The sequence below is a fragment of the Lissotriton helveticus genome, chromosome 11 (assembly GCF_964261635.1).
Source record: "Lissotriton helveticus chromosome 11, aLisHel1.1, whole genome shotgun sequence".
NCBI lineage: Eukaryota > Metazoa > Chordata > Amphibia > Caudata > Salamandridae > Lissotriton > Lissotriton helveticus.
This window is the reverse complement of record NC_136072.1, coordinates 42,321,287-42,348,106: the sequence shown is the minus strand read 5'-3', so window position 1 is coordinate 42,348,106 and position 26,820 is coordinate 42,321,287. Positions and strand designations below refer to the sequence as shown.

General features: G+C 43.6%; 1 pseudogene across 1 annotated transcript in view; it reads right to left on the bottom strand.

Moving 5' to 3' along the window:
- Positions 1 to 26,820, bottom strand: part of LOC144790702 (cytochrome P450 2D28-like) — a 398,581-nt pseudogene that overhangs the window by 1,316 nt on the left and 370,445 nt on the right. Inside the window, exon 8 of the transcript XR_013602251.1 lies at positions 12,590 to 12,731. The product of XR_013602251.1 is annotated as a cytochrome P450 2D28-like (transcript). The remainder of the gene's footprint in view (positions 1 to 12,589; positions 12,732 to 26,820) is intronic.

Genomic DNA, 26,820 nt, shown 5'->3' with positions numbered 1-26,820 from the left:
TACACTAGACATCTGTTATTATGCCACCCACACTTTAGGCATGCTGCTATGCTGTCTATGCGTGTGTAGTATATTTTAAGGCCAGGTAGCAAACCTCCAATCAGCTCCCCCTTCATAGCAGCACCAGCCTAATGTAGCCGTTTCATCTTTTTATGAGTTTAAACACAGAAAGTTGTTCACCTTAAGTAACTTTATGTGAATTAATATAAAAGAAATCCCTACCCTACAACTGCATTTCTGAATTTATTTGTATATTTAGTTTCTGGTTTTAGCATTCACTGAACACAGCACCTGTCCCGTGATAACATCAAACAATTCTGGTGATTACTACTTGCTGGAAATATTTTTTCATTAGATCGTGCCTAGTTTTTTACTCTCTCTGTAAAACGCACATTTGCTAATATTTTGCGTGTTTCATGGTTTTAACGTCTGTATTTTTGTGAAATATAAATAAAAATAAAGTTTATATATATCACCAACACTACATTTTTACTACTTTGTTATTTGGCTCTAGATATATATTACTACAAATCAAAACATTCACCCCCAGTCAAGAAATCTGGGTTAAATCCATCATTCTTTTGCTCACCATGCCACCCCAGTTTAGACCTGGCCATATGCAAATCAGTCTTGACCCTGTGCCTCATGGGAACAGTCCAGCCCGAACTTCCAAGCCAGGTCCTCCATGGACTGGAAACAAGCATCCTAGGACCGGTTTTTGGATTTCACCCCTAATCAGCCAGGATAGCTTGAATCCAGCGGCACAGCAAGCCCGGGACCAACGTCTGGGCATACCCAGTGCACTTAGGACGACAAAGCACATTTCCAAATTGTAACAAAGACATTTGTATACATATTGGAAGTATGATTCAAAATAAGACTTCTCTCTCTGAAATTGACTAACTATGTCTATCTAGAATTTTTTTTTATAGTTGCCTGAATAATAACATTAGACTGTAATATGTGAAATGTATGAGAAAAAGGGACTTTTGAATACTCATTAGGAAAGTTTTCCAACATACATAAAATCTGTGTTTCGAGCTTCCGGAATTAATATGAAGAGAAGATGTCTAATCATGATAGCGTGTTCAGCTAATTGTATTACTCTGTATAGGTTTGTATTGTACAAACCCTATGAGTACTTATATGAAGCACTTTGTGTTTATAGAATTTTGAGTAAATTAAAATAAGTGTGTAGAAATCCAGCACTGCGTTTAAAAAAAAATGTATATAGTTGTACATACTGTAAATATTTTGTATATATTTTTTGAGGCCCTGAAGAAGTCCGTGCAGGACGAAATGCATTGGCTACTATATCTACTATCCAATGGCGTTTTTAAATGAAGAACATGAATAAAGAATAATTGATATGAGATACTTTCGTTAGATGCAGTAATTTAAGTTTTGTATGAAATATTTAGATGTGCCTTCAGTACAAATCATCGGTGAACATATGCTGAACTCTCACTAACCAGACATATTGTTTACAATTCTGTGAGTGCTGGACCACTAGTGATGAATGTTGTTTTGAAAGTTTCTTTCAAAGTGGACTAGAGAGGGGTTGTACTCCTGTTTCTGTGTACCACACATGGATTAACAATTGACCCTACTTATTTGGTTGTTAAGTGCTGTACTGTATTGCCTCAATCCCTCTGTATATAGCTGTTTCATGTATTTATAAAGCATACATTCACCCATGGGCATTTTTGGCTAAATAAAACTTATTTAATATTACCTAACAGTAATTATTTTATCAACCTCACAAGGATAAAAGGTTCAGACCACATGTAGGGATTTGAACCTATGACCATAATTAATACATCGGGCTCCATATCTCACCACGGCTTGCTTCTCCTAATGTTTTAGAAGGAATATATGTACTCTATTTGCTGATATAGTTGCTTTTTTAATAACATTTTATACAAAGCTGCCCACATTGTAAGTTTTACATTTGTTATCAAATGTTGTTCACCTCCAAGTCACTCCATCTGTATTTATATAAACAAACCCCTATCCCAGGGCTGCATTTGTTGCTTTATGCATGCATTTCTTTTCTTACACTATAATACACTGTGTTTAAGTTATCATTGCCACCCGCAATTATATTTATGTTTTAATAAAACACACCAACATAAAGCTAATTTAAGCTTATAATACCGATAAACTCCAAATAACTCAGGGCCCGATTCACAGAACTAACTTAAGACAAAATCCTAAACTTACTACTTTTGGTATTCACAGAAGTTAGGATTTTGTCTTAAGTTTGTCTTAAGACAGACTTAAGAAAAAATCCTAACTTAAGTTTGTCTTAAGTCTGTCTTAAGACAAACTTAAGGCAAAATCCTAACTTCTCTGAATACCAAAAGTAGTAAGTTTAGGATTTTGTCTTAAGTTAGTTCTGTGAATCGGGCCCAATATTAGGTTAATGTAAGCACACAGTACCAATGCACTCCTAGAATAGTTCTTCAAGATTTAATATTAGTGTGTGGGATTAGGGTGTGATAACTGCCACAGCCAAAGGTGTTAATTTTGAAGCTGGGGACCCACCTTTAAGTCTGGGTATTAGCTGAACAAACTTTAATTCTGGGCGTTAGCTGAACATCCTTTGATTCTGGGCAAATCACTTAATCTCTCTTTCTATGGCAGGTAAAATTCCTGTAATGTGTACTAATTAACTTTGTCTTCCTGCCGAAACAGTGCACATATGCAGGTTGGAAACACGGCATATATCTTTATTGCTATGGTAATGTCTTGCATCATATATCAAAGCAAAAAACAAAGGCTGCTGGTATTCTTCCATTCTGATAGAAACATCTGCCGTGTGGATTCCTCACCTTGTGAATATCCCCCTTGCGTCAGCAACGTTCGGAAATTTTCTTCGTAGTACGCCGACGTGGGCGACGTCACAGGAGCACGGCATCGCGCGCGACTCCGTCTGACGTCACCGACCCCATATCAGGCCCACGCCGGCGTGATGACGTCAGTTCCCTTTTTTCCGCGTCTTCGACGCTAACGGTTTTCGGGATCTTCTGCGATACTTAGTATCTAGCTGTTATTTAATTGTCACTGTTTCTCTTTTACGACTTAATTCTTCACCGAAGATGTCGTTGAGGAAAACAGGCTTTAAGCAATGTAGGTCTTGTGCCCGCATGATGTCTATCACTGACCCACATAAGGATTGTTTGTGGTGTCTTGGTTCGGATCACGACGTTAAAAACTGCAGTTCCTATTTTAAAATGAACCCAAAGGCGCTTCGGGAGCGTGAAGCTAAACTACTTTTAGCGAAGGTAAAACAGGATACTGGAAGATATTCGAGATCGACGTCGAGACGATCGAAGTCGAAGCAAAGGTCTCGATCGAAGTCGAGATCGGCGTCGAGATCCAGAGCGGGTTCGAGATCTGGAGAGGAGTCGAGATCTAAAGCGAAGTCAAGGTCCAGAGAAAGATCTAGGTCTAGATCTAAGTCGGCTTCAGGTCATGCTTCGAGCTCCTCGAGGAGAAAGCATAAGAGGAGGAAGCACAGTTCAAGGCATCATTCAGGGAAGGAATCCTCTGACTCGAAGAAAAAGTCTCACAAACACCGTAAGGACTTTGTCTCTCCTTCGCCTGCCTTGTCAATCGAAGGTTCTCCGACTCCGGAACCAGAACCGGATCCGGTATCCTCGCATCCTTCGGAACATGAAGAGGAAGAAGAGGTGATTCCTCAGGCTCCGGCTCCAATGGAGACTCCTGTAGACCCAGAAGGTCAGAGTGAGAATGTGTCGGAACGACCTCCGTTGGAACATCCGGTAGGTCCGTACCCTCCCTTTCCTGGTCCTGGTCAGGATCCCTCGCATTTTCTCAATGCGATGTTTGGAGTATATTCCAGGGCGATGTACCCCGCTGGAGCGCCTGTTGGTCCCATGGGTCCATTATCGTACAATCTGGGCATTCCTCAGTCGTACGCCCCAGCTCCATTTATGCCTTTTATGCCGGCGCCTCTTCCACCTTGGCTCGGTACGGCTCCGCCGAGGTCTTCGACTCCGCATGCGGCTTCGCCGACTCCGGATCGACTTCGTAGTCGAGATCGAGGTACCACACCTGTCCATGATTCTCGTCCTACTGCTCCGGCTCCTCGATCGACGTCGGAACCGGCTCCGTCGGAGTCGTTACCGGATCCGTCGACTTCGATTCGATTGGAGTGGTCGAGACGAAGAGCTCAGCGTCTTCTCGAACAAAGGGATGATGAAAGTTCTGATGTGGAAGAAGGCGAACTTCCTGATCATGATGATGATTTCGATGAACTTCGGGATGCTAGTGGTCTGGAACTCTCTCCCGAGTGGGGTCTACCTTCGACTTCTGATGCTCCGTCTAGGGATGTGGCACCCTATCACGTGGTTATTAGGAAGGCTGCTGATCTTCTCAACTTGAAGCTGCCCACAGTTGAGTACAAGCCCAACATCCTCACTGAAGTCTTGCACTCTCCCTCTTCAATTGTTGAACCTACACTGCCATTTACTGATGCCTTGACTGATCCAATAAAAGAGATTTGGAAGAGGCCATTATCTGCTCCTGCAGTTTTGAGAGCTATTGCAAGGCGCTATAGGGTGGCTCCTGATGACCCTGCATTCCTTTCTTCACATCCATCTCCAGAAAGTCTTGTGGTACAGGCGGCTTGCTCTAATAGGGCTGCAGGCTCTTTCCCTCAAGTGCCAGCTGACAAAGAATCAAAGAAATTAGATCAGTCTGCGAAGAAGACTTTCTCTTCTGGGAGCATGGCTCTTAAGTCAACAAATGCTACTTGCCTTTTAGGAAGGTATGTGCCTGCACTAATGGACTCAGTGAAGCAATTGTCACCTAAGCTTCCTGAGGAGGATAGGAAGAACTTTAATGAGGTGATCTCTGACACTCAAGCTGCTGCGCGCATGGTCATTCAGAGCGGCATGGACACTGTGGATTCTGTTGCCAGAATTATGGGTTCCTCTATTGCGACCAGGAGGGCAGCATGGTTAAAGTCCTCGGATTTCTCTGCGGATGTGCAGTCTACATTGCTGGACTTACCTTTTGAAGGAACTGGCCTTTTTGGTAAAAAGGCTGATGTAGCCTTGGAAAGGTTTAAGGACAGCCGTGCCACTGCAAGATCTTTGGGTCTCCAGATGAGAGGGTCGACGACTAGAAAATTGAGAGGATTTGGTAGATCTTCTTTTCGTCCCTTCAAGCAAGGTCAACAACAACAGCAGCAGCAGCAGAACCCTCTATATAAGTCCTATAGAGGTAGACAGAAGGGTCGTGGACGTGGACGTCAAGTCTCCTCTTCCTCCACTTCCTCCAATAATGCCCAACCCCCACCCGCATCAGCAAAGCAGCCCTAGATCCACCATTCTGGATCATGTAGGGCCAGTAGGGGGTCGGCTTACTCATTTTCTACGAGATTGGGAATCGGTTACATCAGATCTTTGGGTTCTCAATCTCGTAGAGAATGGGTATGCACTTCCTTTTCAGGAGTTCCCTCCCAATTACCCTCCTTGCCAAGGTTATTGTTCGGAGGACCACCTGCTTCTCCTGCAGGAGGAAGTCCTGGCACTGTTTCGAAAGGGTGCAATAGAGGTGGTTCCAGAGCAGGAGAGGGGTCAAGGGTGCTACTCCCGGTATTTCTTGATTCCCAAGAAGGATGGCAGGCTTCGGCCGATCCTGGATCTCAGGATTTTGAACCTCTATCTCAAACAGGAGAAGTTCAAAATGCTCACCCTTGCTCAGGTTCTTCTGGCGCTGATGGAAGAAGACTGGATGGTGTCGATCGACTTGCAGGATGCGTATTTTCACATCCCAATCCTGAAGTCGCACAGGAAGTATCTCCGTTTTACGGTGGGATTGCAGCACTGCCAGTTTGCGGTCCTTCCCTTTGGACTTACTACTGCGCCTCGAGTTTTCACCAAGGTGATGGCAGTGGTGGCTGCGCATCTCAGAAGGTCAGGGATTCCTGTATTCCCTTATCTAGACGACTGGCTGATCAAAGCAGAGTCGCCGGAGAAGGTGCTCCATCATCTGCAAGAGACAACTCAGTTGTTACACAGGTTGGGTTTTTCGATAAACGTACCCAAATCTCACCTGGTGCCCTCCCAGCACAACCTGTTCATAGGTGCGGTACTGGACACTACTGTATGTCGTGCATTCCCTCCACCTCAAAGGATTCACGACATTCAGGAGATGATTCCTTTATTCTACAATGGAGCGGTTGTTCCGGTCCTGAAGGTCCTTCGTCTGCTCGGTCTGATGGCTTCTTGCATTCTGTTGGTCAGTCATGCACGCTGGCACATGAGGGCACTCCAGTGGTGCCTCCGCAGGCAGTGGTATCAGCACAACGGAGATCTCAGGGAGTCAGTGAAGATCTCCAGAGAAGCTGCAGCGGATCTGTCTTGGTGGGGCGTTGAAGGCAATCTGTCGCAAGGAAAGCCTTTTCAACTGCCTCCATCAGTGGCCACAGTGATAACGGATGCATCCACTCTCGGGTGGGGTGCTCATCTGGGAGACCTGGAGGTCAAAGGTCTTTGGTCTCCGGAAGAAAGGTTGTTTCACATCAACCTTCTGGAATTGAGGGCGATACGTTTGGCGCTCAAGGCCTTCCTCCCTTCCCTTCGCGGTCGTTCGGTTCAAGTCCTGACGGACAACACGACTGCGATGTGGTACATCAACAAGCAGGGAGGAGTAGGGTCGCAGTGTCTCTGCAGAGAGGCTCTGCGTCTCTGGTCCTGGGTTCAGGACCATCAGATTTGTCTGGTGGCAAATCATCTGGCCGGAGTTCTGAACGTTCGTGCAGACAGTCTCAGTCGGCAGTTCTCTGCCGACCACGAGTGGAGGCTTCACCCGGAGGTTGTTCACGACATCTTTCAGATGTGGGGGACTCCTCGGGTGGATCTATTCGCCACTCGCGAGAATGCGCACTGCCTTTCATTCTGCAGTCTCCAGTATCCGATGCAAGGAGCATTGGGGGACGCGTTTCAGTTGAGTTGGGGAGATCAACTCCTTTACGCGTTTCCTCCCATACCTTTGATTCCTCGGGTTCTGAGGAAGATTCGTCAAGACCGGGCCCAAGTCATATTGGTCGCTCCGGATTGGCCAAGAAGGGTGTGGTATTCGGACCTACTCCACCTCTCCTCTCACCCGCCGCTCCGTCTCCCTCACAGGGCAGACCTCCTCTCTCAGATGGAGGGGCAGGTTTTACACCCCCACCTCCAGACATTACACCTTCATGCCTGGAGATTGAACGGGGCAACTTGAGTTCTTTTTCTCTCCCTCACGAGGTAGTGGATGTCATTCTCTCTGCCAGGCGTGACACCACTAAGTCCATTTACTCCTATAGGTGGTCAAAATTTGTTTCTTGGTGCAGGGAGAGAGATGTTGACCCTTTGAAGGCTCATTTGTCTAATATTTTACAATTTGCCCTTTATCTGGCGCAGCAAGGTTTGGCTGTGGCCACGGTCAAGGGGTATCTTTCAGCCTTATCGGCGTTTCTATGTTTGCCGGATCAGCCATCTCTCTTTAAATCTCTGGTGGTTTTGAGATTCTTGAGGGGTCTCATAAATATGTTCCCTCCTACTCCTTTTGTTGTTCCTCATTGGGATTTGAATCTTGTGCTGACCTTCTTAATGGGTTCTCCCTTCGAACCCTTGCACAAGTGTCCATTGAGGCTTCTCTCTTTTAAAACTATCTTCCTTGTTGCAATCACCTCGGCAAGGAGGGTAAGTGAGCTTCAAGCTCTAAGTTCCAAACCCCCATTCCTGACCATTCATGCTGAAAGGATGGTTCTTAGGACCAGGGCTGCTTTTCTGCCTAAGGTGGTGACTCCTTTCCATCTTGGGCAGTCCATTACCCTTCCTACCTTCTATCCTCCCCCTCACCCGTCTAAGGAGGAAGAGAGACTGCATCGCCTGGACCCTAAGAGGGCGGTGTCTTTCTATCTGGACAGGACTAAGGACTTCCGGATGGATGACCAGCTGTTTGTTGGCTTTGCTGGCTGCAAGAAGGGCAGAGCGGTGCACAAGCGCACTCTTTCCAGGTGGATAATCCTGTGCATCAAAATCTGCTACTCACTTGCGGGTAAGGACCCTCCTGAGGGTATTAGAGCTCATTCAACTAGAGCAAAGTCTGCAACATCTGCTTTGTCTAGGGGTGTACCTGTTGAGGATATTTGCAGGGCCGCGACTTGGGCCTCCCTCCACACTTTCGCGAAGCATTACTGCTTGGATACCGAGGTGAGGAGGGATGGCCACTTCGCGCGCTCTGTCCTCCAAGATTTCCTGGTGTAGCAGAGTGGACACCCTCCTCCGGGAGTGGGGACTGCTGTGGGAATCTATTCACAAGGTGAGGAATCCACACGGCAGATGAATCTATCAGAAGAACAAGTTACTTACCTTCGGTAACGCTTTTTCTGGTAGATACTATATCTGCCTGTGGATTCCTCACTGACCCACCCGCCTCCCCGTTGTCCACTCTGCTATACCTGGTCTTTCTGTATATATGGTTTATACTATTGTATTGATTTTGTTCTATATGTACTGTGTACATTGTATATTTGCATATTTGCTATCGTTGGTCCGTCCGTGTGCCTCGAAGGCACGGAAAAAAGGGCGGAACTGACGTCATCACGCCGGCGTGGGCCTGATATGGGGTCGGTGACGTCAGACGGAGTCGCGCGCGATGCCGTGCTCCTGTGACGTCGCCCACGTCGGCGTACTACGAAGAAAATTTCCGAACGTTGCTGACGCAAGGGGGATATTCACAAGGTGAGGAATCTACAGGCAGATATAGTATCTACCAGAAAAAGCGTTACCGAAGGTAAGTAACTTGTTCTTTTGGCCTACGTCTGACTCCACCTTGGTGCCAGGTTTAAACAAAAGGTGTAAATGGTTGAAAATCTGCCAAGGTGCTAAATGTCGCCTTCAGATGTTAACTCACACAATTGTGCTGTTTACCACCTGCCGCAAATGTTTTCAGTTATTTTAAACTTTAAACTTACTGGGTTAAACTGACAACGGTTGGGAAGATTTTGCTTTTTTTTATATTCTTATATTTCTATTTTTGCTGAACTTTTAAAATAAATAAAGTTTGATATATATGTATATATCTCAGCAAGGTAGCATTTTACTGCTTTTTTATCAGACTTATTATGTGACTATGGGCACATTTATATAAATATTTCAAAAGCAACACATCTGGTTTATATTTTTATTTATTTATATTTCTTGCTTCATGTGTTCCTCACTACTGGTTCCTGTCTAGCCCTTTCATACAAGCACCCCCACAATAAGGATCAAATGTGGCTCTTAAAAAATGCAAAAATGCTGCTAAATTCCAAAATATGGACCTAAATAAAGATGAGTTGGAGCACACTGCTTCACCTCCAAGCACAGTTCCCCCCCTAGCATTATGGTAAATGCAGTCCACAATAAATGTTTACTAGAATATTTGCTAGAGTGTTTCACCAAAGTTGAGGCAGGTTACTGCTATAAATCTGTTGACACGTGTTTCTGCATATTATCCATCATCAGTAAAGATAAAAACAAATTTCATCAAGGGTTTCTAAAAAAATCTGCCACAGTCCTCTCAGGTCTCAATACCTCTCACTGGCGCACAAGTGTATCTCCAAAACCTCATCAGCTCAATAACTCAAGAAAGCCTTTTAAAAATAAAGGGGGATGGGAGCACACTGCTTCACCTCTCAACACAGTATACCCCCTAGCTGTCATAATCCCCTGATAACAAATATTTTTTTATCTATACAGATAACGGATAATATCCAGAAACACCTGTGTCAATACATTCACAGCACTAATCTGCACCAACATTCAAGTAAGCATTTACTATGAACTGCGCTTACCATAATGCTATCAGGCGAACTGTGCTGGGAGATAAAGCAGTGCACTCCCATACCCCTTCTCTTTCTCATAAAACTGTCTCAACAGGGTTATAATTAATTGTCCCTGTGGAGCTAGAAAACTACATCTATGTGTCACATAAAGTACTGCAGCCTTAATATAATCTTTCTCTTTATAATTGCATTAATAATGCATTACGTTATAATACTAATAAACGTGCCTTTACAACCCCACAAAAACACATGCTAACAGCTTATACTACTGCACCCTTTCATTGATTCATGCCTTTTCATGTATTACTTTTGCTACTGCTAGGATATTTTTTTAACAAACAAACAAAAAACTTTAACAGTTGCAGCGCCAGTTGCTCAGACATTCACTAATGCGAGAACTATTGCATTGCAAATGCTTGTTTAACAAGGAGCAATTTACAGGCTAATATTTCTAAGTCCAAGCTTACAGTGAAATGATAGATTCCCTGTGTCTGCCTCACTCCTGTCATTTGAATAGAGCATGTCTCTGCATCATTTTGTTTACCTGATAAGTAAATCGTTTTATCCTGTTCCTCACCTCCTATGCTACATTCCCGGTGTTTTCCTTCTCTGGGTCCACTGACTCTTGCTTCAGTGGTGTGGCCTTCCACTGACTCTTGCTCCAGTGGTGTGACCTTTGCTCCAGTGGTGTGGCCTTCCACTAACCCTTGCGCCAGTGGTGTGACCTTCCAAAGCCTCTTGCTCCAGTGCTGTGACCTTTTCTCCAGTGGTATAGCCTTCCACTAACACTTGCTCCAGGGGTGTGACCTTCCACTGACTCTTGCTCTAGTGTTGTGACCTTCCACTGACTCTTGCTTCAGCGGTGTGACATTTCACTGCCTCTTGCTCTAGTGGTGTGACCGTCCACTGACACTTGCTCCAGTGGTATGACCTTCCACTGAATTTTGCTCCAGAGGTGTGGCCTTTGCTTCAGTGCTGTGGCCTTCCACTTACTCTTGCTCCAGTGGTGTGACATTCCACTGACTCTTGCTTCAGTGGTGTGACCTTTGCTCCAGTGGTGTGGCCTTCCACTAACCCTTGCTTCAGTGCTGTGACCTTGCACTACTGACTCTTGCTCCAGTGGTGTGACCTTCCACCACTAACTATCTCCAGTGGTGTGACTTTCCGCCACTGACTCTTGCTCTAGTGGTGTGACCTTCCACTGACTCTTGCTCCAGTGGTGTGACCTTCCGCTGACTCTTGCTCCAGGGGTGTGACCTTCCACTGACTCTTGCTCCAGTGGTGTGACCTTTGCACCAGTGATGTGGCCTACCACTAACCCTTGCTCCAGTGGTGTGACACACCACATACTCGTAAATTAAACATCTTTACATAGAGGAGATAAAGATAGTTCTTAGGGCCTAACTAAATGTCAACATTCCTTAAGACTACCCTACACTATTGGCAGATGAGTGTTTATTGATACAAATCAGTAGTACTCATATTATCAACTTCAGAAGGATGAAAGCTTGACCATGGGAGTCAAATACAGAATCTCATCAGCGTGCACTTTAGCTCATAGAGCCACCAGACGCAGGATGGTGCTACTGGCTGTGCTGTTATACGTTCATCCTTTGTGAAAGAGAACGCTGATTTTTGTCAAGTAAAATCTCATTCTCTCACAGCCTCTAGAATCATGCTTGTTGATGGCAAATGCCCGGGTTTCCTAGCTGAATGCTTGTCTGTTCAAACACTGACTCCAGTACCTCTAGATGACATTACATTGACACACATCCTTTGCTGATTCCTATCTTTGGCCATCAGACATCCTAGTCGCACTTACGCTCTATCTTCAAATCCCTCTCTTGGGACCTCTTGTTTTTAATGCCATATGCCTCCCTTTGGCAGGTTTTGGTGCATGTACCGCATGGCTAATATGCCTGGACAGACGTGGTGAATTCAACAACCGACAGTGGTGAGTCACACGTCTTTCATGAATACACATTGATGTAATATGTACATGTGTTAGAGTACATTACCACTCAGGAGGTTTTAAAACTGTATGGCTTACTCATGCTATCTGAACATAGTATATGTAATCGGTGACAACATGCCTTTTTGTCTCTATTATAGGTTGTTTGCAGTACTTACTTAACAGTCAATTACATTTGCTCAGTACTATACTCATGATTTATTCACGTGTTTTTTCACGTGGTTGCACTTATTTATTGCAGTAGCTGAAAAACTGACCCAGAAGAAGGCCTTGACACTATCTAGGTCTATTTGGCTGAAACATGTTGGTCGATTGATTTACACATCTGTCTCTAATGTCGGCACTTGTGTTATCAGCTTCTCACTGGTTTTAATCCTGAAACCGGGTAACCGAATAAACTGACATATAGCTAACCCTGTAGCCAGTTTTAAACCCTCACATCACAGCACTGCACTTTATTATACACACGTCAGCCTTACATAGGGGTTTAGTACATCCCGCCCGTCTCAACAAAAACATCCCTGAGCTCCTCCCTCGTAGAGAAGGGGTTGTGGCCCACGTGAAGAGTAGGTCTAACACGTGACGAGGCACCCCAAGGAGGCAGCCCTATGATGAAGCTTGACACCTCTGGTGTGTGAGGGGAACAGTCCTGAAAAGGGAAACCATCTGTTTTTGCATGGTAGAGGACAGTCAGACAGTTAAAACAACCTCCTTCTAGTCCGGACCCGTGGTCCCTTTTTCTGTGTGACATGAAAGTAACATTTTATTACCTGCAGAGAAGGGTATGAATGTGTCCTTCTTCACAAAATTTCCTTCTTTGTCCAAGAAGCGACTTGGGTTAAACTCTTCAGGAACCTCCCAAATGGTGTGGTCATGAAGGGCAGAGAAGAGGTTGGCGATAGCAATGGTGCCCTTAAAGAGAAAACAACAGTTTGCTTATTCAAATGAGTTGAAAGGGGTTGGATGAACTGGGCGAACTGATGCAAAACTTAACCAGTCAGTGGACGGGCAAACAGAAGGGCAAATGGAAAAAGGAGAGGATGGACAGGCAGACGAGTGTAGTGAATGGCACGGGAGAGACAAACATACAGGCAAGCTGTTCAGAAACCAGATGCTTGGAGTGCAGGATACTAGACAGATGAATGGACACACAGAGGGCAGCAGGTGCCCAGGCATGTGGGCAGGCAGTCACAGGTTACACAGACAAGTCAGCAGACAGAGCAATTGAATGAGAGAGACAGAGGAAATAGTGCTAAAAATAAAGCAATAAGTAGATGTTAGGAGGACAGGCTGATGACTAGTTGGCTGTAAGACTAAAAGGATGGGAATATGAATGAAAGAAGAGGCATGCGCACATGAACAAAGAGAAAGCAAACTGCGGTTAAATGTATGCTGACAATACCCAACATCTGCTTAACCGTAGCAACTTCCCATAGAGCTGAACCCACATATATGGTCGCTTTCTTCCAAACACTAGAAAGACAGAGCATTCTTATGGGATCTCCATTGCCTCACTCCTCTCTACCATCTTTAAACGGGGCTCCCAGATTTTTCCTGGCACCTCTTTCTTGTGATTTCACCGGAAATAGTGATGCAACTCCAGCAAGCCAGGCTCCCGGAGTTTGCCACTATGACACCACCTACCCTTATCGGCTCTAATCTCCATCTAAACATTCATTTCTTTAGCAGAGGATGGAGCCTCTAAAGGAAATGATGAAACCAAAAAAGAAAACATCATGCCATCCTCATCCCTTTTCAGCATTAGACACTTGTCCTAACCTGACCCTGCATGACTGTTTTTGACAAACTAAGGAAGAAGGAAAATATGGCAAGATTCCCTTGGAGTTGGACTGTCCCATCCAGAAGTTCCCTAGTGAAGAATAATGTAGTATTTGTGAGGACACATTAAGGGACTGAAGGACGCTATTTCTTGGGTGAGGTGAGTCTTCTTTCTCTGATGGTTTGCATACACAAGAAGGCTGGGCACACCTCCCCGGTGGTGGAATTTTCCATTGCATGTATTGTACTTTCTGACAATATTTCTGCTTTTCTCTCCATTTCAGCAAAGCAATAGGCTCTTGGAAATACCCTTCCTTGTTGAACACAAAAGAAATTGTCTTCAGTTGTTGTCATACGTACTCAGCATCATCCAACTATGTTTAATTTAGATAGAACAATTATTAGTTTGAGAGATTTATTTTGCTTGCTTTCACACCATTTTTTTTTATCTTGTTTAGTTGGTAAAGTGAAGTTCCAGATGCTTTTAAAATGCAAGGATACCAAACAGTCTTCCAGGTATTTGCTCCATGGAGTCTTACTTTTTGAGACCTTGAATGATTGCCACAGTAGGTGTTTGGAAATCCTCCTGGAGCAGCTCTTATCTTTGCACAATAGGCTATGAAAAGGCTTTCAGGATATACAGTTGTTTGAAAAGATTGAATTCTTGTCGCACCAGGACTTGCGATGAACTGTAGGGTGATCTGAAATGCTGCTTATATACATGCACTGAGCCAAATCTATCGATGTCAATGCATTTTCCATGGAAAACTTTCTGGATAAAAGTTAATGTGGGCATGACTTTGCTTTAGATCACTTGCAGGAATGGATTAAGGGACAGGCCTGACATTTTACCAAGTAGCCTGAGAAAGGATGCTTTTAGTGCCATAGCTGCTGTCTTCATAGTCTAGAAGCCGAGATACCATGAGGAGTACCAGGGGCGTAACAAAGGCCCCCGCAGCCCCTGCGTTTCAGGGGGGGCCCGAGTGGCATAACGAAACTTGAGCCCCCCCCTGCAAAGTACATGGATGGGGGCCCCTCCCCAACACCTACCACTTTTGCTGAGGGGGCCCCCTGGAGCTCTGCACCCCTGCACTGCGGGAACTTATGGTACATCACTGCTGAAGAAAAATAATCACTGAAATATTGCCTAATATTTACACAGATGTTGCAAAAAAAAAGAAATAGGGTCATGCACGATTTACTCTGAATGTGTGGATGCGAAACACGATTGGGTATTTTCAGTACAATGAAAAATTAACATTACCATAATAACAGAACACTGCTCCTCCAGAGGAAGCATCGGATTAAAGACATTTGGGTCTTGCTGTTTGTCCACTTTCATAGTTCCCAGCAGGCTGTAATGGAGAATGGCTGTTGAACAAGCCATTTGTCAAATTTTTCATGTGCCGCACCCAATCCAGAGACACTGGACCCTCCAATAAAGAAGCATCAAGAAATCAAATACCCTTGCAGGGTCGCAGGCTGACATCTGCAAAATTTCGAAAAAGTAAGGCTTATTATTTTATGATGGGTGTCTGGTGCATGGTGGCTAGAGTCTCACAAATGGCATGCATGTAAATCCAGGGCCCAGGTCCCTGAATAAAAGCAGCCCCCACTGCAGAGAATTGAATAGAGAACATAACTGAACTGAACCAGTAGTCGAAGTGAGGGGGGAAGTAGGGGAACTGTGGTCGGAGAATTAGAGGATGGGGATAACCCGAGGATTGGATCAGTGGGCGGAGTCAGAGGTGTGGCCAGAAAGAGAAGGACATCCCTATATCTAGTATTTGTTTAGCATTTCAATGACCAGTTACAGCTTATCACATCATTTAATTCAACCAATGGATGCACACTTTTATTAAAGGTTTAATATAAGTTATTGACATTAAAATCCATTCACAAAGTGGGATACATTTCCAATCATAGAATGTCCCACATATGCTCAAAAGTGGAATCACAAACTATCTGTCTCCGAGCCGTGGAGTTTCTGTCATCAGAACTTCTCTTGCCCTTTTCCTGTAGTGTGTTTATCTAGGTACCTATATTGATACTCCTATTTCTGACCCTTGTCCGGTTATTAATTAACTAATGTCCATACAACGGCACTGAAACCCGTTTTCAGATTAGGTCATAGCGCATGCTGTCACATTAAGCAAGCACTATCCCTCCAGCCCCCTAGAAAGCACACCGAGTTCTCAAAACAAACCAAACCTCCAGCAGACCTGGGAAATCCCCCGCAGCTATTGTTTTGATTTCGCTCGAGAACTCCTGAAAAGAATGTAGGAACGACCAGTCCTTATGACATTCTTACTGACGTCTTATGTCCATCCTTACGTCAAACTCGGCACCTTTCAGGTATAAATATACCAACGCTGCCCTAAGCAAACACACGGTGGTGACGAGCTTGGAGCAACGCTACTTGCCGGAGAGCCCAGCTGATGCAGGAAGCCCACGGACGCTGCCCCTCCCTTTTGACGCGCTGAGAGAGATGCTGCTTTTTCTCCTGCTGAGAAATCCAGCCTCCGGCGTTTCCAGCCGCCCTCGCTTGTAACTGGGATATCGAGTCCTGAGACAGAGATACCAACCCTCCAGCCTTCTAAATCCCAGGTACTGAACTGACTAAACCCTTGCAGAGAATTCTTGAGTCAGATTCTTGGCGAAACAAACTTAACTTAAACTGCTACTTATTTTCTCCCGCCCACGTATTAGGCTTAGGTCAGGTACACCGGGGTAGGCGTAGTTAGAAGCACCAGTTAAGTACGATTAGTCAAATGTATATATGTATGTATATCTTTTATCCATTTTAAACATCATATGGCTAAGAAACCATATCAATGCTTTTACAGTATTATTTTATAATCCTGTTTTTACTGTATGCACTTTACCTAACTATAAGTATTGCAATAATAGCGATTCAATTCTCTTGTATGAGAAAAGAGACTGATCAATAAATAACATCTTTTATTGAAACACGCCCATCTCTTATTTCTCTACAAACTGGTGAAACTAAGAGTGCACGTACTGACTGAGTGAAACAGTTGTCTTTTGTTTTCACACGACTCTAGAGATATACTCTTGATTAGGGGGGAGCAAAGTTGTCATGTTCTATGGTTGTCAGAAACTAAATCCCTTCTTGTCTATCCAGGGAGGTTAAACTCCTCCTTGCCTATTCGAGAAAGTTTCTAGTGAACTCTGAGCTAGCTGGCACACATAACTTTAAGTCTAATATCGTCAGTAGAAGACCTAGTTAACCACAGTCCTACGTCTATACTATTGAAGATATTATTCCAATGCGCAGAGCCTATTGGGAATATAGGAACTACACTACATGGTGCCGAACGGTTTGGATAGGCGATAAATCTAACGCAAGACATAAGAGTAACTCAGTCGTGCTTTTTCACACAGACCCCTTTTTCCCATAAAACCTCCAAAGACGTCTGGAGTGGGTGAAAGGTCAAATCCGCCAAACTTAGTAGGAGGAGACTCCTATGTATAGTTCTTGGTTTATTCAACGTTGAAGGATACAGTGTTCCAAAATATTGTGCACCTAATCTTTGTTTCCGTAGAAACCTGATCTGCAACAAAAACAAAAAACCTTGCTGTCAGTAAAATGTCAGACAGCGAGGGAGAAAGGGAGGCGGCTAGAATAGCAGCTCAACTCCTAAAGGATGACACAAGTCTCCTGCAGACTGACCTGGACGCAATACTCATCCCGGTCAGCATAAGAAAAACTATAACACTTAAACTTATAGAAAATCGACTGACATCAAGAGGTGGTACAGTCATATTCGTAATTGAGGCACATGAATATCGGCAGACAGAGGTATTCTATTCATGGATAAACTTTCCAGCAGCAAACGCTGTAACAAAGGAATTCCACTATTACAAGATAGAGGAACCTCCGGATGAGTACACTCCTTTCGAGGAGGTGGGAATACCACTAAAATACCAAGAGCACCTGCTCTGGTTTAATGGCGCCCTAAAACATAAAGATCACATCACCAGGCTCGGTCCACTAGGTAGACCAGGAGCAACGTTGCCGGTTCTAGCCAGCTACACACCACATCCAGACATTGAAAAAATGTCAAAACCAGAACTTTTAACACAGTTAAAACAACTGATTAAAATACACAGACAATTAGTCCAATATGTAATGCGGACTTCAACAGTCCAACCAGCTATAAAAATTCCACAGCTGACCCCTCATCAGGGGAACACAAATAAAATAACACCACAGAACATACAGTCCTGTCTGGGTAAAGTACCCATTAAAAGGGAACAAATTCCATTCTGGTTAGCACAAAAAATCACTCAAATAGAGGCGGTATTTCCGGATACCACCCCAGTTGAAAAACACAGAATTCTGACTATCTGTCTTCCAATGGGGATCGCACCACATGTGGAAGACTGTGACACTTGGGGCACAGTCTTTGCTTCCATTTACACAAAAACACATGGTGTTCCGTCCATGTCGGTAATACCAGAGGTGCTAAAACAAATTCAAAATGAATACGGTCCAGAACCTGCTTTAACTCTGGGTATGAAATTACTGAAAGACTTCAAACAGGTCTCGGCAATATTACTAGCAAACATAAAGGGGGAAGCAGCAAATGTGGCGATCCGCCAAAGATTGAAAGAAACAGATATAGCAGAACAACCTTTTGAACTTGCCAGAATCATAGAAAAATCCTATGAAGAACTAGGAAGAGATAGTTTGGGTGGGAAACCAGTGAAACCCCAACTAATTGAAAATCATGAAAAGGTATTTATTAAAAATAATCTAAACACTCCAAAAAAGAGCTGGGATGGAAATAAACAATCCACTCCCAAAGAAAAAAGATTCCAAACCAGAGGAAGGTCTCCTCGGCGGAGAGAAAGATCTCCGGATCAAGGACACAAGTCTCCCCAGAGGGAGCCCTCTGAGAAAAAATACAACCTTAGAAATAGGGATAATCTGAAGAAACCTGATAGATATCAAGATATTGATAAACACGTCCATCTCGATCTTTTCAGACTTCCTCGCAGAAATCGGAAAGAAGAGGACGGTCAGAACACAGGGAAGAGCACGTCAAGTCCAAAGACAAGGAACCTGCTCATCAAAGTAAAAAGTTACAATTTCCAAAGAAAAAGGTAGCCAGCATCAAAGTAATCAAACATGCCGAGGATCCTGAGGACTCAGCTGAAAAACGGAGAGTGGGCTCAGACAATGCTAGACAGCGCAGCAGAAGTAAGCATAGCTCGCAAGATCCTGATGAATCATCTGGAGACAGTGGACACGAATGAATACATTCAGGTGGAAACTGCAGATACCAGAGTTAGCAAACCTCATAAAATATATGAAATAACATTACGTATAGAGGGAGATAAGACTAGGAAAATAAGGGGTCTATTTTGGGATAATCTCTCCAAGGGTTATGACATCCTTCTAGCTGAAAAAGACTGGCCACCAGAGTTTGTCAGGGAGTGCCCTCATGGCGAAGAAATGATTATGCCTGCCTTCTCAAAACACATTCCAATACATAAAAAATATACACTTGCAAGAAAGTGGGCAGTAGCCCAAGCTCCTGCATTATATAAAAACCACGTAGGATGGGATGAGGACTCACCTCCTCACAAAATCCAGTTAAAATCTCAACCAACTGCACAGAGGCAGTACCCAATTAAGCAAGAAGCTAAAAACAGGTCAGGGAGATCTTAGATCAACTTGAATACCAGGGGGTGATTGAAACATGCACCTCACAAATGAACAATCCTTTGTTTCCTGTCTCCAAACCAGATGATACATATCGTCTAGTTTTGGACTACATACACCTTAACTCATGCTGCAAAACGTTTGCGGTACAAAACTCACACAGTGCCGCACTAATGAATAGCATAGTGCGCAAAAAATACAAAACAACATTAGACATCTCTAATGGATTCTTTTGTCAAAATATAGCACCAGAAAGCAGATATTTGACCGCTTTCTCAATAAATGGCTCACAGACAAATGTCTGTCGTTTGCCACAGGGGTTCAAGAACAGCCCAGGATTATTCTCAGCGAGAGTAACAGAGTTACTACAAATGTATGATGATGAGGCATTATCTTATGTCGATGACATCTATCTAACAGACGATGACTTGGATACTCACTTGAAAAGAGTGAACACCATAATACTTGGGTTCGTAGCAGAGGGTTACAAATTCAACTTCAAAAAGTCAAGAATTGCCCATCCAACTGTCCTATTTTTAGGATATGAATTATCAAGTGAAGGCAAAAGCCTGGCAGACAATTTCCTAGAGAAATGTGCTGTAATCTAAGCACCAAGAACGCTTAAAAATGTATAATCAATTCTAGGTTTCCTGAATTTCGGAAGAACTTACATTATAAATTACGCAGAGAGGGTTAAACCTCTCTATGACCTAAGAAAACCAGATTTTAAAAGAATCAATTGGACTCAAAAACACACAGAAATGTTGAGATCTTTACAAACAGACATGTTAGTTAAAACAAGACTGCAAACACGCGATAACACACGCAACCTTGTAATCCGAGTCATCCTAGGAAGATGCGGATTCACATACCTAACCTCTAATGAGGGAGAAACGGTACCAATAGCATACAAATCACACTTGTACACAAAAGCTGAAATGAAATTTAGCCCAACGGAAAAAATTCTAACCGCGGCACAGACTGCTGTAGCGAAAGAAAGAGCCCTAGCACAAGGTAAACGAATAATCATCGTGACACCAATACCAGCCCTGGAGGCGGTAACAAAGGCAAGCATTCCGAATGCTAAAGCACTACATCCGAGATGGATACAGTGGGCTAATTCCCTGGCTGCAACAGACGTGGTATACGAATTGGACCCTAATTTAAAAACACAGGAATTTCTCCACTATGAATTCGAATGTCCTCTGCCGACTGAAATTCTGCCTCTAGAACATTACGGCTGTATAATATATACGGACGGATCAGCACAACCCGCAGGTGGGGGTAAACAAGCTTACAGTGCTGCGTGCGAGATTGTTAAAGGTCGCTGGCACGAAGGAAAATTTAAACCACTGGTCACTAAAACGCAATCCCTAGGAGACTGTACAGCTCAGCGAGCTGAACTACTGGCATTTAAGATGGCGCTTGAAAATACAGATCGCGAATTCCCGACACTAATAGTGGGCGATTCGTATTACTGCGTCAAATCATGCAATAACCATTTACAGAAATGGATTCAAAACAACTACAAAGATGACACAGGTGCCACAATAAAGCAAAAATCGCTTTGGGAACAAGTAGTTCTTTTTCAGAAAGAACTACCAAAGGCTCACGTGATACACTCACTGAGTCATCAGCGTGATGGCGTTCACGCTGCAGGGAATTCATTGGCTGAAACAGCCACAGCGGAAGTAACTAAATCGGCTTCCGTAGCTGCAAAAAACCGTTCGGAAAAATACATTGATGGGGAAACAATGCTGGCGGTGAAAACGTCATCAAAAGGCGACTGCTCAGCGCTACCCATCACATATCCACTCAATTATACATACATAATCGATGCAAACTCCGTCCCTTTGCTCAAATCCCTGGAGTGGGGGATAGAGTCATTCCAAACACGAACAGGAGAGGCTTGTTAATAGCAGACGCACATATGGGTGAGGGTCTTAGACACCTCAAGCTCAAAGATTCTCTAGAAGAATTGCAATCCACATACTGGTGGCCAGGAATGAGTCTGCAACATCACATATTTGCAAAAAACTGTCGAAACTGCAACAGAGATCGCAGTGGCGACCGAGACGGTGTTTTACCATTGCGGTACGCTCAAGACGGGATTGAACAATAAATATATAAAACCCAGTATGATTAATGCGTCAAATTAACATAGAGAGACTATCAACACTTAAAATGTAGACCCTAGGTCACGGCTGACGTCTGAACTGTTATATAAAGATTTGCGAGTCTAAAATGGCATATACGCATGGAGCATGCTACATTCTGACCAATGTCCTGCTTTTAGCTCTCGAGCTTGTGGGGGGGGGCATGGCCAGCATGGGCACTGCATTGCGGGACTCTTGTCACTTCCTTCCTGAGGGAAATGGGATGGTGTAAAGAAAAAACCAAGGCATAAAGCAATCTATAACGGCAAAGGTATTAGGTTCGGGAGCTGGGTGGGTCAAACATTTAATAAGTGTCCAACGTAGTCTTAATAATCTGCCAAGAAATTCTCTGAGAGGTCTCAGTCCGTACGAACTATTGTTTGGGACTAGAATGTTAATCCAGGACCTCGATAGTCAAACTTCAGTGGTTAAAGAAAAATGCTTTGATATCAAAGATCGTTTGGCTATTTTACAGGACTTAAACGAAACAAGAAAAGACCTGAGTAACATAAAGTTGAAACTACAGCCAATAACCACTGAGGAGAAACCACCTGTCCCAGCAAGGCCTGTCTGGATTCCAAAAATCGGGGATCTGGTCAGAGAGAAGATCGCGGTGAAGAAGGAATTTGGGCCTTCTTACAGAAAAGCAGTTCCTGTCTTGTCTGTCAACGGGACAAGATCAGTAGTACTACCGCCCCTTGCTGGTAAAAAGGAGAACCGAGTTGTATCCATCGACCTGGTTAAACCACAATCATGTGGCCGATAACAAGTAGTAGGCCAAGTGGACTCCCAAGAAGTAGCAGAACACCAAAGTTTGCTACAAACACAGACGTTCAAACTGAAAGACTAATCACAATCGATAAACCTACAGTAAAAGAACAAGGACTATGCAACAAAGCCATGGAACTTAAACCTCTGGAAACCCAAATCAAAATCTTACATCAAAAAACACCAATTTACAATGATGTAACCACAGACTATGCTAATGAAACAAAGAAAATTCCAAAAACAAAAAGGAATCCAGAAGCAATTGAAACAATTAACAGAACAGCATCAGGCTACTTCATCAACTTCGATGATTTTTCAGAGGATCTGAGTGAACCTGAGGAACAGCCAACAACAAAAACTTTTTAAGACAAAGCAAAAGAACTCTTTCATCAACTAAAAGAAACCTATCTGATTTCTCCATGGATTGAACTTTGGGTGGCACTAGGAGTATTCATCCTCATACTTTGGCTCATCATGGTACTATGCTTGGGACATTTCATTGAGGGAAAATATGTTACAATGGACACAGCAAGTCAGAATATCAACTTGGTCCTGAAACCGCACAAATCTTCACACATCGAGAAAAGAGAACTTTCTTCAGTGAACTTCACAGCCAATCCTATACCCGGTGGGGTAGCATGGGACAAAACTGATTACGAAATCTATGGTCCGGTTGAGCTCTTGAAGTATCCTCATCCATTCAAGATTTCATTGAGTGACTTTGTAAAACCAAGCACATTCGCTGATGATTTGGACTTTGAAAGTATTAATGATATGATGTCTGATCTAGTGATGTCAGCTAAATTTACAGAACTTGATTATTTACAGGGTTCATCTAATTATGACCAGATGTATTGTTTTAACCACTATGGTAACCATTATCTGCATAAATCTGCTCAACCTAGAAATGTTTTAAATTATAATCAATGGGAACATTGTGCAACTCCACCAAAAGGCAGTTCGAAAACTTTTTATGACAAATATTCATACTTTTCAGGGTTCAACACAAGCAATGCAGAAACATTTTATTTTGAATGATCAAATAAGACAGGAATGAAAACGATGCTTACAAATACAAAATTAATCTATTCAGAGAAATTTTTTGAAAATATGAAAACATTCGGTTTTGATTTCTGGAACAAAAATATTGAAACAAAGACAATCTGGCGTACAAAAGATTGGCAGGTACAAGGTATAGAATCATTATTTAGAGCCTGCATGATCCCAGAACAAATTATATTCTTGAATGATACAATTCAACAGACGACCTGTCTTGGCCTAGCCAAAATCAAAGACTTAAATAAACCGTCTATTCCAAAACCAACACCTAACAGTAATAGCACTACGGATGTTGAGATAGACGTATCCTACATTTTTAACCAAAACAGAACACATCCTGATTGGAAAAAATGGTTGATCTGGCCCACAGACACAAATAACTGTCAAGATAGATTCCTGAACAAAATACAGGGGTTCACATTGACCAGGCCAGACCCTAGATACTCCCAAAGACAACATCCAGGGATAGTAACTACTTACAGTGTAGGGAAACTCTGCCTCGAATGGCTACAAACATCCACACTGTCAGAAATTAAGCAACACTTAACTTTACTTAAAGAGGTGCTGACTTGCGTGATTTCATCATGGGACCACGCAAACAGCGTCAAAAACGTTTCATAGCGGCCTCTATATATGCAGCTTACAACGAAGCTTGGAAAGTAACTCAAATTGAGACAGCAGAAAAAATACGGGAAATTGACCGTGTTAATTTGGAAAAATCACTTTCTGTTGTAGACAATGGGTTAATGACTCTGTCTTCCAGAATATATTATTAACAACAAGGAGGGACAATATTTACCGGGGTCCAATGTACGTGTCCTACGAGACTGCAAACAACAAGATTGTACAAAGTTCCCCAAGTTCTTTTGTTCCTGGCCAATGGGTGCAAGCCTGTGAGGGACCTGGGAGGTGAAGAAGTGAGCGTGAAAAAAGGGTTAAAAAAGGTCAGGGAAGTCCACTTCAATTGCTTTATTCATGTGGCTTACTGCCTTATTAAAATGATGAAGGGAGGGGTACCGATGCCAAAAAATTAGGTGGTTCGGCTCCGTTCAACCCTCACTTGTGATGTGGTCAACATGTTTCATGCCTCAACGGCAATTCATCAGGACCTAAGAGTGCTCATCGACTTATGAAAGAAGTTTTCAAATACAACCTACGGGGGTTCACGCCCCCTTGGTCTGGGTGAGTGGTCCCTGGGAAGCTCGAGGCAACTGCCGGTAGCACCTACCCCTCCCACGTCGGCGAGTTCGAGTCGCAGGACAGCCGCTGTCCTGCGACTCGAACTCGCCGACGTGGGAGGGGTAGGTGCCTCGAGCTTCCCAGGTATTCACCTTACAGCTCAGGCCCCACGAGGACAGTCCGTGGGGACCACTCACCCAGACCAAGGGGGCGTGAACCCCCGTAGGACACAGACACCCCACTGCACTGGTACTTCTACCACGCAGGTTGTATTTGAAAACTTCTTTCATAAGTCGATGAGCACTCTTAGGTCCTGATGAATTGCCGTTGAGGCATGAAACATGTTGACCACATCACAAGTGAGGGTTGAACGGAGCCGAACCACCTAATTTTTCGGCATCGGTACCCCTCCCTTCATCATTTTAATAAGGCAGTAAGCCACATGAATAAAGCAATTGAAGTGGACTTCCCTGACCTTTTTTAACCCTTTTTTCACGCTCACTTCTTCACCTCCCAGGTCCCTCACACACATGCACCCATTGGCCAGTAACAAAAGAACTCCACCAAAAGAGTAGCATATTTGTGCTACCCGTCAGGCATTGCACCGCCAGCCTGTCGTTGGAGCAGGAGGCCAATGATGACACAAGACAACCATCAGGTAGGATGACAACGGTCGTCCAGCTTTTTAGTTGTGTGAGGCATCCTAAGTTCCGATAAGGGATTACGTTTCTCCCTGTCATGGTTCTACACCATTTACACCATTCCCAGTGAGAGAGTTATTATTATTATTACTATTCTTCCAACCCTTCCCTGCCCTTGGGGAACTTTGTACAATCTTGTTGTTTGCATTCCAGAATATATTCACTGAACAGTATTGTATCTTCTGCAATCGATATAATAGAGCAAGACTTACTGATGTTGCAACACGGTCAGTCTCAATTACGTTCTATTGTACAGCTTGGCTGGACGTTACAAAATCTGCGTTCAGGCTATGTGCCTTGGCGTTTAATCAACATAACGACACTATTTAATATCTTTAACCTTACTGATAAACAAATCAGTTTGGCACAAAAGGGTGCTGACTATACAATTCTGAGCATTGAAAATCTTGAGAGATTACCATTGACAATGTCAGAACGACCTGTCATTGAATGGATAATACACGGAATCATAACTATTCCAATAACGACTTTCCAGTTTCAATACTGCCAAAAATATATACAGGCAGGCCAGTATGAAAGGTTGGGTAAAGGATACATTAAGTCAACATGGAACTTACCCTATACACACACATGTGTCAGTAATAAAGGACAGAGTGTATTTCTTAGTGGTAATATTTGCGAAAAATCACTAAGTTGTATACTTCTGTGTAAAGGTATAAGTTTGCATGGGGCCTGTGAAGGAACTTCAAATAACCTTTCATGTCACCAGTTAGGCACACCTGCAACACAAATAGAACCATTCTTTAGAAGACTTTCTAACAGGAGTTACATTCTAATTGTAGATCACAGATGTTGTGGCTTGCTGCCAGGAAAACCTTATCTTGTAAGCGTGACTTCCATGGTCATGTGCTGTGAAAGAGTATTGTTCCCGAATGATGCTCCAGACAGGGAGGGAAGGTTATGTCCCAGTTTGAAAATCTCTTCTATTCGAATAGATACTTTAAGCAGAAGGAAGACTGTGCTCCTACAGACGCCAACCCATTTGACGTCATCAAAAGAAACATATGATCTCCAAGTTGCAAGGACAACGGCAGAGATTCATTCAATGTTATCAACAAATTGCCCCCTACACTTCGCAGAAATGCTGAACGAAATCTTAAACATTTCTGATACAAGTGGTATCGCGAGTGTATTTAAGACAGTTTTTTCGGGACTGTTAACCCCATTCAAAGCAGTCCTGGGTATTTTTCCTAGTTTCGTCCATTCCATCTTTGGCGGACTTCCACTCCTGTTGGGACTCGTAGCAGGCATTTTATTTTTGCTACTCTTGCTTCGTTATGGCAAGCCATGTCACAGACAAGACTCCAGCAACAATGGAAGAAACGATCCTAGCTATCCGCTACCAGGACCGCATAACTAAAGTCCTTGGCTTAGCCCGGCTACGAGATCTAAATATGACCTGGTTTCTTTCATTCAGACCCATCTTTCAGAATTGTGTGATGCCTGTATTAAGATGTATGCTATGCGGCGAAGAATGCGTGTTGGACACCTGTCTTACACTACAATCAGACGTAGCATTGGACGCAGATACTTTGTTGAGTCCAGTAAAAGCTCATGCATTGTGCTGTACCCAGCGGCTACCAATCTTAATGACGGCATTCGTGGAGACTTCACCACTACGATTGAAGGGTAGTGAAGTACATGAT